This window comes from Sciurus vulgaris (assembly GCF_902686455.1).
Source record: "Sciurus vulgaris genome assembly, chromosome: 17".
In the NCBI taxonomy this organism is placed as follows: domain Eukaryota; kingdom Metazoa; phylum Chordata; class Mammalia; order Rodentia; family Sciuridae; genus Sciurus; species Sciurus vulgaris.
In genome coordinates this window covers 45,174,469-45,190,278 of record NC_136478.1, presented here as the reverse complement: position 1 = coordinate 45,190,278, position 15,810 = coordinate 45,174,469, and the positions used below count along the sequence as shown (strand labels likewise).

The window sequence follows — 15,810 nt, the reverse complement described above, 5'->3', positions numbered from 1 at the left end:
GTAATGTCTTCAGAGTCATTTTAAAATGAGTAAGATTTTTCTAAAAACTTGACTTTGCAATATTACTATTCTTTATCTGTATTTTTCCATATAGCCTGCATAGATATTAGTATTGTTAATTATTTTGATATTTTGAAATGAGAAAGACTTTTTATTTCCTTGAGGGTGGCCATAAGCAAATTTTGTAAAATTGCTTAGCATTGCTGAGTCTTAACCCTTGACTTTGTACATCCTCTATTGAATTTTGGTTAGAAACAGTGGTAGTCCCAGATTCTGAACTGTAATAATTGAGTTCCTTTAAAAGGGTCTCAGGCTCTATAACAATATGTGGTCCAACCCTTACCTAAGATAACTCTGTTATGCCATCTCTATGATACTATTTGATATACATAAAACCACTAATGCCCTTTTTTAAAAGGAGATAAGTATTAAGGTTATTGGTCAAAATGGATCTTTTGCTTTTATATTTAAACATCAATTGCATTTGTTTGAAGTTGATTTCACAAAAGTAAATATTAAAGTTGTACAGTAAAACCATGATCACAAATTCTGTTACTGGATATTTTCAAAGAGTGATGGTGATGTCATAAAGTACAGGGACTTATTTTCATGAAAGTAACAATGACTGCTTACAGAACTTTATCTAAATGAGTATTGCTGTTTTCTTTAATGGTCTTTTATTTAATAGGATTTATACTAAACCTAGTTTTGATGGCATAGCTAATATACGTATATATGAATTGAAAAATAGTTTACAAATTTCATGCATTATCCAGAAAAGGAAAGCCACGTTAATATTTTCAGTTGTGAGATATTGGTTTTTTGTCTATAAATTCATTGTTTTATGATTTTCTTCATATTTCTTTGCTTTGCTTTTCTCTTTTGTTGGACCATACTTTGAGTGCTTTAAAGTTTCTGTCCCTTTTCTTTACAAACTTTGAAGTCAACAGAGAAATTTAAAATTCCAATTATATTTCAAAACACTTCCTTAGCTTCCTCTTTTGGCCTCTTCTTTACCCATTAAGACTGGCGGAGCTTATTGGGTGAGGTAAAGTGCCTGAGAGTCAATTGACTCTGAAGTCTCAGAAGAGTGCTGATGTATGTCAGCAAGTAGATTATCTCATCTGTCTTTAAATCCATTTTCTCACTTCTTAAAGGATAGAAATAATAATATAAGTGAGTGAGAGAACAGCTTAGGACACTACTAATCAAATCATGGCAAATGGAGAATATCTAGATATTAAATTTACCTATATGCACATGGAGAATATCTAGATATTAAATTTATAAGGTCTAGTTCCTGTGAATGACCTTAGAACACAACAAATAAAATATTAATAGTATCTTAGACTACAGATATAGCAGTAGAAATTGGTAGAGTTAAGAGGATTTTGGAGGCGATTTCATAGAATTTGCTCATATGAAAGATGAAGAAAAATGAAAAAGGATAATGTCTGTTTTTATGATGCCTCTGACTGGGTACAGAAATTGTCGAATAAAGGGAGCTGCTTTATGTAAGATTACACTGTCTCCCTGAGGACAGCCTCTATTTAGGACAACTCTGAAGAGACATCCCAGGTTTAGAGCTCTCTAAGAGTTGCAGTTACATTACAGTTCAGTTTCTTCTTCCACTCAGTTCTGCTTCTCTTATTTCCTTATTGGTCATATTCCCAGATTCTGTTGCTAGGGAACCTAACCTAAAATAGTGCAGTGGTCTGCAATATCAGTTCTCAAATTGGAAGGGTTTTTTTTTTTTAATGTTTTTAATTTGGAAATTAATACACTTTTTACATGTGAAAAATAAGTTCTCTGAAAATAATAGAAGTGGCATATGTTGTATAATTTTAGGAATATCTTTTAATTACTTCATGGAAGATAACTAGGTTCTCATATCTGTGAATTTTTGTTGTTTTGTTTTGTTTTGTTTTCAATGCTGGGAATTTAACCCAGAGGCAGTTTACATTGAACTACATCCCTGACTTTTTGAGACTGGTCTCACTAAGTTGCTGAGGCTGGTTTTGAACTTGTGATCCTCCTGTCTCAGCCTCCTGAGCTGTTGGGATTACAGGCATGTGCCAGCACACCCAGCTCTCATCTGCTTCTGTATTCTTTCTGCAGCAGTGTCACATATAGACTGGGAAATTCCTGTACACTGAGAGATTGAGAATGGAAAAAATAAAATGTTAGTTTTATTATGAAAATAGTTTTTATATCAGGGACCCTGAGACTAGTCTTTAACAAATTGCATTTTGACACCTGGCTAAGTGTCTTTAAAAATGCAGCTTCAGCCAGGCACAGTGGCACACAGCTGTAATCCCAGATGGTTGGAAAGTAGAGGTAGGAGGATCACAAGTTCAAAGTCAGCCTCTGTAACTTAGCATGACCCTGTCTTGAAAAAAAATTTTTAAAGGACTGGGTGTGTAATTCAGTGATAGAGTGAATTTAGCATATGTGTTACTTAGCATATGTGAGGTCCTGGGTTTAATCCCCAGGACCAAAAAGCAAAAAAAAAAAAAAAAAAAAAAAAAAATTCCCCAAATGTTACAGTCTTAACAAAATGGGTGAGGTACCAAAGGAATTGTATTGGCATGTAGTTGATAATTTGTAGTCCCAGATTAAGAGCTTGAGAACCAGAAAGGAAGAATGGCTAAAGGAAATATTAAATATGTGGGTAAGTAGAAACAAACATTGACAGTGGAAAAGAACAAAATTGACTTATAGGGTTTAAAAAATGATATATTGGAAACCAGTATTATGTAATTTCGGGGATTGAATTGGGTTTGACTTAAAATAAAAATATTGGCATTCCCTTCCCCCCTTTTTTAAAGTTAAGGCTAATGGTTTGATATACAGATTTAGAAGGATGTAAGAGAACCAAAGTACACATCTTAAGATAATTTTTTTTATTGTCTCATTTTATAGTCTATAGTTAGCAGTCCAGGATTTGTATGGATCCACTTTCTTGTTTTCCATCAAGTTTGATATCCTTATTCTTCTAATGGCCCTAGATTACATCCCAAGGAGCCAGGTGCTTGGTGGGGGTGCTGGGAAGGCAAAAAGGCATATTGGTTGACTTTTAACGACATTGAAATTCACATAGTAACTTTCCTTCACACCCTAATGACTAGAACTTAGTGTTGTGGCCAGATATAACTTCTGATAGCTAGGAAATCACAAAGATTTATAGAATCATCGCTGGTGGGGATGTGAAATAGGACATTGATAATGCAGGTTTTGTTTGTTTTGTTTTGTTAAACTTTGCATTCTTACACAAAAATTCAAGATTTCTGGTTTTAGCTCTGACATTTAAAGGCCTTGGAAGTGCCTTGTCCTTATGGTGGATGGAGATCAGTTTTTCTTAGATCCATCAAAGAATTGAGGTCACAGAGTAAACTGCTACTCTGAATTCTGGAGGAAAACAACCAAGATCATTTTATTTAGAACAAAAGTCACTGGAACCATAAATTGTTAGGAACACTTAATTATTTTGATGAATTGCTGAAAGGTGAGTGAAGTAGCTTGGGTGTGAGAAACTTCAGGGACCCAACCTTAGAGGGACTTCCACACTTTCATGAGTATTCTCAAGGGAGAGGTCTGAGAAAAAAAATCCCTGCTTGGCGAAAGGAGGGAAGAAAAGTGACCTTTTCGAAGTATAGTCAGCATGTTCTTATTACTGGACCTTATCTACTTGAGGAAAGGGCACTTAGTCAACACCAAACTTCTCTAGCCATTCTGTCTTGCTAAAGGGGAAAAAGAAGACTTGTTGAGTGTCCCTGTGTTCAAGCCCTGTTACCCCCGCCAAAAAAAATTTGCTTCTGAAGGTTACATCCTTGGGGCTGTGGCTCCCTAAAAGATAAGATTTATTTTATAAGATTATACAGTGCTTCTCCCACCACCACCACATCTTAAACTACCACAGGGCTTTCTATATAATACTATATAATAATAGTCAATTACAGCTGGAAGAGCTACAAGATAATCTCTTATTTCAGAAGGAGATCTTAAAATAATTGAATAGGTGGGGGGACCAAGAACACGAGAGGAAACTGAAACCTCTGACATCTATAGCTACAGCAAACACTAAGCACAGCCCAATCACTGGCCAAATAAATGCAAAATTTCATACTAAGGCCTACTTACCTCAGTTTACACTACCTGATACATTATATTCAACTTTGAATAAAAATGTATAAGTCATGTTAAAAGGAAAGAAAAAAGTTTGAAAACACAAGGCAAACATCAAAACCAGATTTAAATATGACACAAATTTTGTATTTAGATAGGACATTGAAGATAACTACGATGAAAATGTTAAGGACACCAGTGGAAAATGTAGATAATATGCAAAGCAGATGGATAATGTTAGCAAAAAAGTGAAAACCAAGGATCAAAAGGAAATGCTAGGAAAAAAATACCTTTGATGGGCTTATCGGGAGACTGAACACAGCCAAGGAAACAATCAGTAGGCTTGAAGGTATATACGTTTCAAGCTGAAATGAAAAGAAAATAATGTCTTTAATCTAGAACAGAATATCTTTGAACTATGACATAATTACAAAAGGGGTAACATACTTGTCATTGAAATATCAGAAGGAAAAGAATTAAAGGATCAAAATAATTATTTCAAGTAATAATAGTTGGGAGTTTTCCAAAATTAATGACACCAAATCTCAGATTTAGTACATTCAAGTTACAAAAAAAAAACCTACACCTGTGAATATTTAAAATTACAGAAAACCAAAGACAAAGGGGCAGACCTTAAAAGAAGCAAGAGGTGGGAAAAAGCATCTTTGCAATAGAAGAAAATAATTGGACTTCTCTTCAGAAACCATGTATACAAGAAAGTGGAATGAAACAAACATCATTCACTTAAAACAAATTCTGTGTCTAGTGAAATCATCCTTCCAAATGAAGGGGAAATAAAACCTTTCTTAGAACTAAACATTTAAGGAAACCTTTGTCAGGGGTTCTCACAAAGAAATGGCAGACTACAAATTATTGCAGAAATAGTTTTCGAAATGTCATAAGCAAGGGGCCTCCACCCTCAGTAAGTAAAATTCAGGAGAGAACAATCAGGACACATGATAACTGAAAATGTCCATTCTCCCCCAGAATTTACAAGACATAAAAGCAGAAGACACTAGTCCTTCTCAAAATCTTCCAAAAAATGGAAGAGGAAGAAATACTTACTAACTCGTTCCCTGATATCAGTATTACCCTGATAGCAAAGCCAGAAAAGACAGCTACAAGAAAACTGCAGGCTAATGTCCTTTATGAATACTGGTGCAGAAATCCCTAACCAAGTACTAGAAAACTGAATTCAGTGGGACATTAAAAAAAGTTTTACACCCTGAGCAAATGAGATTTATTTCTGGAATGCAAAGGTGGTTCGTAATACCAATTGTGATATACCACATTAATAGACTAAATGGGGGGCTGGGGATATAGCTCAGTTGGTAGAGTGCTTGCCTTGCAAGCAGAAGGCCCTGAGTTCAAATCCCCAGCACCACCAAAAAAAAAAAAAAAAAAAAAAAATAGACTAAATGGAAAAGCACATGATCATTTCAGTTGATCCCCCCTCCCAAAAAAAGACATTTAACAAAATTCAACCTCCTTTATTGTAAAAACTCTCAAAAACTTGAATAGAAGGAAACCTCTCAACTTGAAAAAGGTCACATATGAAGAACTCAGCATCATAATGGTAAAGGTGAGGCAAAAGACCTTTTGTCACGGATACCAGGTAAAGGGCAGTCTTTTCAACAAACGGTGCTGGAAAAACTCAATGTCCACAATCAAAACAATGAAGTTGGATTCTGTATACCATATGTAAAAATTAACAATGAATTATAAACTTAAATAATAGGGTGTAAAAATGAAACTCTTCAAAGAAAACATAGAAGTACCTTAAGTTGCCTGACTTTTGATCAGAAATTTCTTGTATATAAAATCAGATGCACACAAAATGAAAGAAAAAGGGGATATGTTGGATTTCATCTATGTTAAAAATTTACACACGCATCAAAAACAAAATAGTAAAAAAAATAACCCAAAGAGTAGGAGGATATATTTGCAAGTCATCTATCTAAAAAGGGCTTAATAGGCATAATATCTGAAGAACTCAACAACAAAAACCAAATTCAAAAACAAAGGACTTTTATAGACATTTTTCCTTGAAAAGATTCTCAACATCATTAGTCATTGTGGTATGATAATCAAATCATAGCAAGATACCCTGACACTCATTAGGATGCTTATGATAACAGAAGTAAGGAAGTAGAAATAGTACCCTTGTGCAATGCAGATGAGGATTTAAGATGATGCAACAGTTATAGGAAATAGTTTGGCAGTTTCTTAAAATGTTAAAACAGAATTACCTTACGGTCCTGCAATTCCACTTCTAGAAATACATCCAGAAGAACTGAGAGCAAGGACTCAAATGCACACTTAAACCCCAGTGTGTATTAGTCACTGTAGCCAACAGGTAAAAATAATTCGTGTCTGTCAGCAGATGAATGAATGAACACAATTCAGTTCATACAAACAATGGGATATTATTCAGCAAAATTAATGTATGAAATTTGATATATGCTGAAACATAGATGAGTTTTGAAAACATTATACTAAATGAAATAAGCCAGGCATAAAAGGGCAAAGTTCACATGACTCCACTTATATGAAGTACCTAGAATAGGAAACCTCATGAAGTAGAATAGATATTAACCAGGTTTAGGGGTGGGGGATATGGAAAGATACTGTTTAATGGGTGGAGAAGGTATGGTGAAAAAATTCTGGAAATGGTGATGGTTATACAGTATCATGAATGGACTTGATGTTACTGAATTGTGTGTGTAAAAATGGTTAAAATGACAAATTTTCTCATATTTTCACCCAAAAGAGTTACAATTCTAGCTTGTAGCTTCTGTTTTGTAGTTTGTTTCCTCTTGACTCTTGCATACCTTTGCCATAATTTTGATTGTGTAGTGGACATTGTGATTAATATGTTGTGCAGTGCCTGGATTTTGTCTTACTTCTTGGAAGAGTATTGATTTTTGTCCTAAGAAGCAAGTTAGCGGGGCTGGGGTTGTGGCTGAGTGGTAGAGTGCTTGCCTAGCATGTGTGAGGCACTGGATTTGATTCTTGGCACTGTGTATAAAGAAAGAAAGAAAATAAAGGTCCATCGACCTTTATTTAAATTTTTTTAAAAAGCTAATTAACTTGTCTAGATTTAAAATCCAGTCTATCTCCCTTAGAGTCAGCAGTAACTGAAATGATCTTTTCTTTTTTTTTTTTTTCCTTCAGTCATTTAGCAATTGCTTTCCCTGAACTCTTTGGTCTTTCCCTAAACATGAGGTTCAAGCATCAGCAAAGATTTGAGCAGAATTAATATATAGATTTTTACTCTCTTCCCTGTAGAAAAGAAGGTATGTCTAGGTCTTCTTTAATAGATTAATTTGGTTAATTTTTTGATTCAATTTACCTACAAGCCTAATAACTTTTGTCGTCTTGATCAATGATGGGAGGGTTGTATAATCACCCACCACTTTACTCATTTTATCTCCTTCTCCTTGTAGTGCTCTGATGCTGTTTTGTGTGTCCTTTCTAGAAGTTAACTCCTCATTTTTCAACTACTTTTCACAGCCTTAAACTTCTCAAACCAGTCAACTGTGACTTTCTACTTGGGTTTAGCTATTCCACTTCTATGGGCCAGTACTAAGCACATGCTTAGTATTTACAAGACCCTGGGTTTAATCTAAAACACTGCAATAAGAATTACTGTGACATACACCTAGTTTACCTTTACTGGAAATAGAACTGGATGACATCTGAGAAAAGATCTGAAGGTGGTGAGGAGAAGAGACATTTAAAAATTTAGATATAGAACATTGAGCTATTCAGAAGAGAAAGGTCAAAGACCCTAGGTGAGGACATGTCTGTCATATTCAAGGAATTATAAGAAGTGGGACATTTTAGTCGGAGAACAGTGGGGGAAAGAGAATAATGTATGACAAGGTTCAGAAAGGGTTTAAGGCCACATTACATAGTGCCTTGACGGTAAATCTGAGAAAGGATTTGGCTTTTGTTTGAATTGGAGAACCATTGGAGAACTTTGAGGAAAGGGTTAACATGATCTGTGTTAATCCAGCTCATCATTACTAGATCCACTTGAACAATCTTTAAAACAAATTTGAAGCCTACCAAGTGAAATAAGCCAGACAAAAAAGGGCAAAGTTTATATGATTCCACTTATATGATGTACCTAGAATAGGAAATCTCAAGTTTTAAACATTGTTTAAGTGGATCTATTCATGAGTATCAGAGGAACAAGTGTGGAACCAGAGAGACAAACCAAGAGACCAAGGGAAATGATGGTTTAGGTCTGGGTGATGATGGTTAATACATTGATAAGTCATTGAGATTTTAAAAGGCAGAACTATAAAGATCGTGTGATAGGTTTGATGTGGTACATTAGAAAAAGAGAAAAATCAAGGATTATGCCACAATTTTTGGTCTCATCAACTTGAAAAATGCAATTTCCATTTGTCAAAGTGGCAGAGCTAAGTGAGGAACATGTTTGGGGGTCTGGTCTGTGTAGGTAAACCCAGCAGACAACTGGATATGTGGCTCTGGAACCTGGAGGAGAGATGTGACTAGACTTGTACTTGCATCAGTTGTTGGAATATTGATTGTATTCAAAACTGTGAGATTAGAAGACATCTAAGAACTGATCTGGGAAGGAACTCTACATTTGTAGGTTGAAGAAATGAAGAGAAATCAGCAAAAGAGAAAGTGAAGCCAGGAAATTAGGGTAGAAACCCAGAGAGGGTAATGTTCTGGAAGCAAAGTGAGGAATATGTTTTAAAGAGACAAAAGTGGTGAATTTTCCCAGGTTTTATAGGTGAGCAGTGTTGAAGTCATTGGTGTCATTCCCACTTCCCCTTTGTTTCCTCCTATTCCCTTCTCTTTTTCCCTTCCTCAGTAGTTGACTGATTGAGCAATTATTTGGCATATAAGTAATTGGAAATTTTTCTTGACTTAGTGGGAAAGTGTTCAATATTTTACTATTAAATATAATATTTTCACTGTAGATTTTTATAGACACCCTTCATCGATTTAAGGAAACTTTCTCCTACTTCTGGTTTAAAGTTTATATCAGGAATAGGTTTTGAGTTTTAGCAGTTGATTTTTTTAGTCTATTGAAGTGTGATAGATTTTTCTCTTTTATTTTGTTAATATGGTGAATTGCATTGATTTTTGAATATTAAATTCTTTAATTTCTAAAATAAACTAGTCATAATATATTGTCTTTTTACATATTAGTGGATTCTGTTTGTTAATATTTTGCTTAGATTTTTTGTGCTGCTATCCCTGAGCAATAACTGCCTTTAATTTTCTTTTTCTTTCTTTTTCTCTTTTAAAATATTTTTAATGCCTTTATCAGGTTTTGGTGTCAAGGTCATTTTGACCTCATTGAGTTGGGGTGGGGAATGTTAATTTTTTCTGTTTCTTGAGAGTTTATGTAAAATTGTTCCAAGTGTTTGGATAGATTTACTACTGAAACCTTCTGGGCCTCTTGAGTGACTCTAAATTTTTACTTCCCTTGGTTTACCAGTCACCACAAGTGACTCGTAAAGTTTCCTTGATAACACTAAATATAGAAATCATTGAGACTATATGATAGTGTCACCAGGATAAGTAAGTTGACCTGTGAAATGGAAAAAGGAACCCAGATACTGTTCCTTACTTTTATGGAATTTTGGTATATGATGATGTGTTAGTTTCTTGGGGCTGCTTTAACAAATTACTAAAACTTTGTTGGCTTTAAAATAGCAGAAATTTATTCTCTCACAGGAAGAGGCCAGAAGTCTGAAATGAGGTCTCAGCAGGACTGTGCTGCCTCCAGGGGCCATAGGGGAGATTGTCTCTTCCATCTTCTTTCGGCTCCACGTGCTCCTTGGCATATGACCACATTGTTCCAATCTCTGCCTCTTTGGCCACATGGCCTCCTCTTTGTCTCCCTTCTTCTTCTCTCTCTTTTTTGAGGACAATGTGATTGAATTTAGGGGTCACCCAGATAATTCAGAATGATCTCTGAAGATCTCTGAAGGCTCTTGAGAACCTTAATTTCAGCTACAAAGTCCTTGTTTCCAAATAAGATCACATTTATAGGTTCCAGAGGTTAGGATATGAATATAGCTTTTGGAGAACCACCATTCAACCCATTACAGATGGAAACAGGAAATCAGGTCAGTGCGGAAAGGAGGGACAGTTGAATCAATTGAGCAAGAAAAAAACTTTAGGTGGCAAAAAGATGAAAATAAATCCATGCCTCCTATAAAACACAAAAATCAACTCCATACAGATGAAGGATTTTAATCCTGAAAGTAGAACTTCAGACATATTAGTTGTATGTCTTTTATACCTCGAAGTAGGGAATATTTCTTAAATAAAACCCAAGAGAAGTTAATTAAGAATAAATAATACATTTGTCTGTTTAAAATGCCCATTCATCAAATGACACCTTAAAGAAAAAAAATTATAAATAAGGAAAAATGTTTGCCATATACATCTTTATTTCAAGACCTAGGCTGAAGAAGCAATATGACAGTCTCATTGCAGAGGGAAAAGAGAGATAGAAAAACTATGTAATAGTTCTTAAAGCTCGTAGGACTTCTGTTCTGAACATGTCACTTTTACATTTCACTGCACAGATCAAGTCACATTGTTGAGCCTAATATCAATAGGCAAGAAATATAATCCTCCTCCTAGGAGGGGCCCAGAAGAGAGTGGTAAAAAAAAATGTGTTACAATATCACACTGTCCCACACATCAACAACTGTATGACTAAATGTGGACCCCAATGGACCAGTTATGAGTATGTGTATAATCCAAAAGTTGTGATTTAATATAAACCGTGTACATCTGCCAGCAAAACAGAAGACAGCACTGAGAGACGTGGATCTTGTATTTCCATTTCTTATCATTTTCAAGTCTAAATAATGTCCTAAAACTTGATTGAATGTCTTTAAAAATCAGCTCCAAAACATGAAAAACAAACATCCACTTCTAAAATGCATGTGTAAGATATAATGTCTGTAAAGTAACTGTCATAGTTTCTCCAGTGAATTTCTGATGAAAGTGTGCATTTGTTGTGTTTTTTGTTTTATTTTAGTTTTTGAGACAGGGTCTCACTAAGTTGCTTAGGGCCTCACTAAATTTCTGAGTCTGGCTTTGAACTTGCAATCCTCCTGCCTCAGCCTTCTGAGTCACTGGGATTGCAGGCATGTGCCACCACATGTTGCTGAATTCTCTATTCTTATTTCCCCTCTGTTTCAAGGATTACTAGGGAGTGTAGGCCTTTGCAAAAAAAAAAAAAAAAAAGATGGGTCTGTGCTTGTTAAAATCACATTGCATTGGCCTTTTTCTTAGAATTTAGTATAATGGGCATCAAATTTTTTGCCCAAAGGCAGCCTAGATTTTACTTATTTTTGTTTTGGAGAAAACTTGTTGATTCTCAAAATTGTAGACGGAAGAGCCAGAGAAAGTAGGTCCAAGATCTTTAATAATAGGGAATCCCCAGTTCTGTTGCCCTGTGCTGGGCCTGTTGAAAAGCCCTTTCAACAGAATGTGAATGGAGACAGGATATATTGAACCAGGTTGAAATGTGGAAATCAGAGATCAAGATCTTGGAGGTGGGAGGTTATTACCCACCCAGACACACATTGTAGGAATGAAGGATGCAAAGCAAAGAACCATCTTGAATATGGAATCTCTCCATTTATTTAGTTCCTCTTTGATTTCTTTCATCAGTTTTACTTTTCCTTATGTATATCTTGTACATGTTTTGTTAGATTTATACTTTAGTATTCCATTTTGGGGTGGTGCTAATATAAATGGTATTGTAATTTGAATTTTAAATTCCACTTGCTCATTGCTGTAAAGTGATTGACTTTTGTATATTGACCTTGTATACTATAACCTTGCTTATATTGCTTCTTAGTTCTAGCAGTTTTTTATTGAGTCTTCCACATTTTCTACATAAGACAACCATTTTATCTGCAAACAGAGTTTTCTTTCTCAATCTGTACACTTTTCTTATTACATTAGATAGAATTTCCAGTATGGCATTTAAAAGGAATGTGGAGAGAAGACATCCTTGCCCTATTCTTTATCTTTACAGGAACTTTCACATTTCTCAATATTATGTTAGCTGTCTAGTTTTTTGGTTTGGTTTGGTATATGTTCTTTATCAAATTGAGGAAATTCCCTTAGATTCCTAGTGTCAGAGTTGTTTTTTTTTTTTTTTGAATACCATTCATTCTGTTATTTTTTCCTCCCCCCAGAGTTTTGTTTTGTTTTTAAATCATGTATGTATGTTGGATTTCTTCAAACGTTTTTTATCTATTGATATGATATTATAGTTTTTCTTCTTTATGGACTAAAGTCTGTTGCATAAATCCATTTTTCAAATGTCCATTCAGCCTTACATATCAGGAATAAATCCTATTTGGTTGTGGTGCATAATTCTTTTTATATGTCATAAGATTTTGATTCACTAATACTTTGTTAAGGGTTTTTGCATCTATATTCATGAGACAGAGAATAATCTTCAGCTATTTTGTTTCTTGTAATGTGTTTGTCCTTGTTTTGGTAATTGGTTATTAGGGCAATGCTGACCTCACAGAACAAGTTGGGAAATGTCCCCCTCTTCTGGAAGATATTGCAGAGAATTAGTAGAAGTTCTTCCTTGTATGCTAGAATTCACCAATGAACCCATCTGAGCCTATTACATTCGGTTTTGTAACATTATTAATTATTGATTCAATTTCTTCTGGTATGTTAAATATTTTGTAATTGTCCTACAGTTCTTGAATATTCCGTTCCTTATTTTTCAGGGTTTGTTTGTTTTTTAAGTTTTAGAAATTCCTATTGAACTGACAGGTTATGTCTTCAGCCATGTTGAGTTTACTTAATGTGCCCATCAAAGGCATTCTTCATTTATTATATTATTTATGATCTGTGGCATTTCTTTTTTTTTTATTTTATTGTAAACAAATGGGATACATGTTGTTTCTCTGTTTGTACATGGCGTAAAGGCATACCATTTGTGTAATCATAAATTTACATAGAGTAATGTTTGATTCATTCTGTTATTTTTTCCCTTCCCCCCACCCCTCCCACCCCTCCCACCCTTCTTTTCCTTCTATACAGAGCTTCCTTCCTTCATACTTGCCCACCTCCCTAACCCTAATTGTAACCCTAACACTAACCCTTCCCTCCCCCCATTATGTGTCATCATCCACTTATTAGCGAGATCATTCTTCCTTTGGCTTTTTGAGATTGGCTTATCTCACTTAGCATGATATTCTCCAATTTCATCCATTTGCCTGCAAATGCCATAATTTTATCATTCTTTATGACTGAGTAATATTCCATTGTATATATATACCACAGTTTCTTTATCCACTCATCAATTGAAGGGCATCTAGGTTGGTTCCATAGTCTGGCTATTGTGAATTGAGCAGCTATGAACATTGATGTGGCTGTATCTCTGTAGCATGCTGATTTTAAGTCCTTTGGGTATAGGCCAAGGAGTGGGATAGCTGGATCAAATGGAGGGTCCATTCCAAGTTTTCTAAGGAATCTCCACACTGCTTTCCAGAGTGGCTGCACTAATTTGCAGCCCCACCAGCAATGTATGAGTGTACCTTTTTCCCCACATCCTCGCCAACACCTGTTGTTGCTCGTATTCTTGATAATCGCCATTCTAATTGGGGTGAGATGGAATCTTAGGGTGGTTTTGATTTGCATTTCTCTAATTACTAGAGATGTTGAACATTTTTCCATGTGTTTGTTGATTGCTTGTAGATCTTCTTCTGTGAAGTGTCTATTCATTTCCTTAGCCCATTTGTCGACTGGATTATTTGAATTCTTGGAGTAGAGTTTTTTGAGTTCTTTATAGATTCTGGAGATTAGTGCTCTATCTGAAGTATGATTGGCAAAGATATTCTCCCACTCTGTAGGCTCTTTCTTCGCATTGCTGATAGTTTCCTTTGTTGAGAGAAAGCTTTTTAGTTTGAATCTGTCCCAGTTATTGATTCCTGCTTTTATTTCTTGTGCTATGGGAGTCCTATTAAGGAAGTCTGGTCCTAAGCCAACATGTTGAAGATCTGGACCTACTTTTTCTTCTATCATCTGCAGGGTCTCTGGTCTGATTCTGAGGTCCTTAATCCATTTTGAGTTTAGTTTCGTGCATGGTGAGAGATATGGGTTTAGTTTCATTCTGTTGCATATGGATTTCCAATTCTCCCAGCACCATTTGTTGAAGAGGCTATCTTTTCTCCATTGCATATTTTTGGCCCCTTTGTCTAGTATGAGAAAATTGTATTTATTTGGGTTTGTGTCCGTGTCCTCTATTCTGTACCATTGATCTACCTTTCTATTTTGGTACCAATACCATGCCGTTTTTGTTACTGTTGCTTTGTAGTAGAGTTGAAGATCTGGTATTGCAATACCCCCTGTTTCACTCTTCCTGCTAAGGATTGCTTTAGCTATTCTGGGTTTCTTATTCTTCCAGATGAATTTCATAATTGCTTGCTCTATTTCTGTAAGGTACGTCATTGGGATTTTAATTGGAATTGCATTGAATTTGTATAGCACTTTAGGTAGTATGGCCATTTTGACAATATTAACTCTTCCTATCCAAGAACATGGAAGATCTTTCCATCTTCTAAGGTGTTCTTTAATTTCTTTCTTTAGTGTTGTATAGTTCTCATTGTAGAGGTCTTTCACCTCTTTTGTGAGATTGATTCCCAAGTATTTTATTTTTTTCGATGCTATGGTGAATGGAGTAGTTTTCCTAATTTCTCTTTCTGAAGATTCATCACTTATGTATAAAAATGCATTGGATTTATGAGCATTGATCTTGTGACCTGCTACTTTACTGAATTCACTTATGAGTTCTAAGAGTTTTCTGGTGGAATTTCCAGGTTCCTCTAAATATATAATCATGTCATCATCGAACAGGGATAGTTTGAGTTCTTCTTTTCCAATTCGTATCCCTTTAATTTCTTTGGTTTGTCTAATTGCTCTGGCCAGTCTCAAGAACGATGTTGAATAGACGTGGTGAAAGAGGGCATCCCTGCCTTGTTCCAGTTTTTAGGGGGAATGCTTTCAGTTTTTCACCATTTAGAATGATATTGGCCATGGGCTTAGCATAAATGGCCTTTACAATGTTAAGGAATGTTCCCACTATCCCTATTTTTTCTAGTGTTTTGAGCATGAAGGGGTGCTGTATTTTATCAAATGCTTTTTCTGCATCTATTGAAATAATCATGTGGTTCTTGACTTTAAGTCTATTAATATGGTGAATTACATTTATTGATTTCCTGATGTTGAACCAACCTTGCATCCCTGGGATGAAACCCACTTGATCATGGTGCACTATCTTTTTAATATGTTTTTGTATGCGATTTGCTAAAATTTTGTTGAGAATTTTTGCGTCGATGTTCATTAAGGATATTGGTCTGAAATTTTCTTTCCTTGATGAGTCTCTGTCGGGTTTAGGTATCAGTGTGATATTGGCTTCATAGAATGAGTTTGGGAGGGTTCCCTCCTCTTCTATTTTATGGAATACTTTGAGAAGTATTGGAATGAGCTCTTCTTTAAAGGTTTTGTAGAACTCGGCTGAGAACCCATCTGGTCCCGGACTTTTCTTTGTTGGTAGGCTTTTGATGACTTCTTCTATTTCAGTACTTGAAATTGGTCTATTTAAATTGTTTATGTCCTCCTCGTTCAGTTTAGGCAATTCAT

General features: G+C 35.2%; 1 protein-coding gene across 2 annotated transcripts in view; it reads left to right on the top strand.

Moving 5' to 3' along the window:
* Positions 1–15,810, top strand: part of ZNF568 (zinc finger protein 568) — a 91,646-nt gene that overhangs the window by 44,791 nt on the left and 31,045 nt on the right. The window lies entirely within an intron of this gene.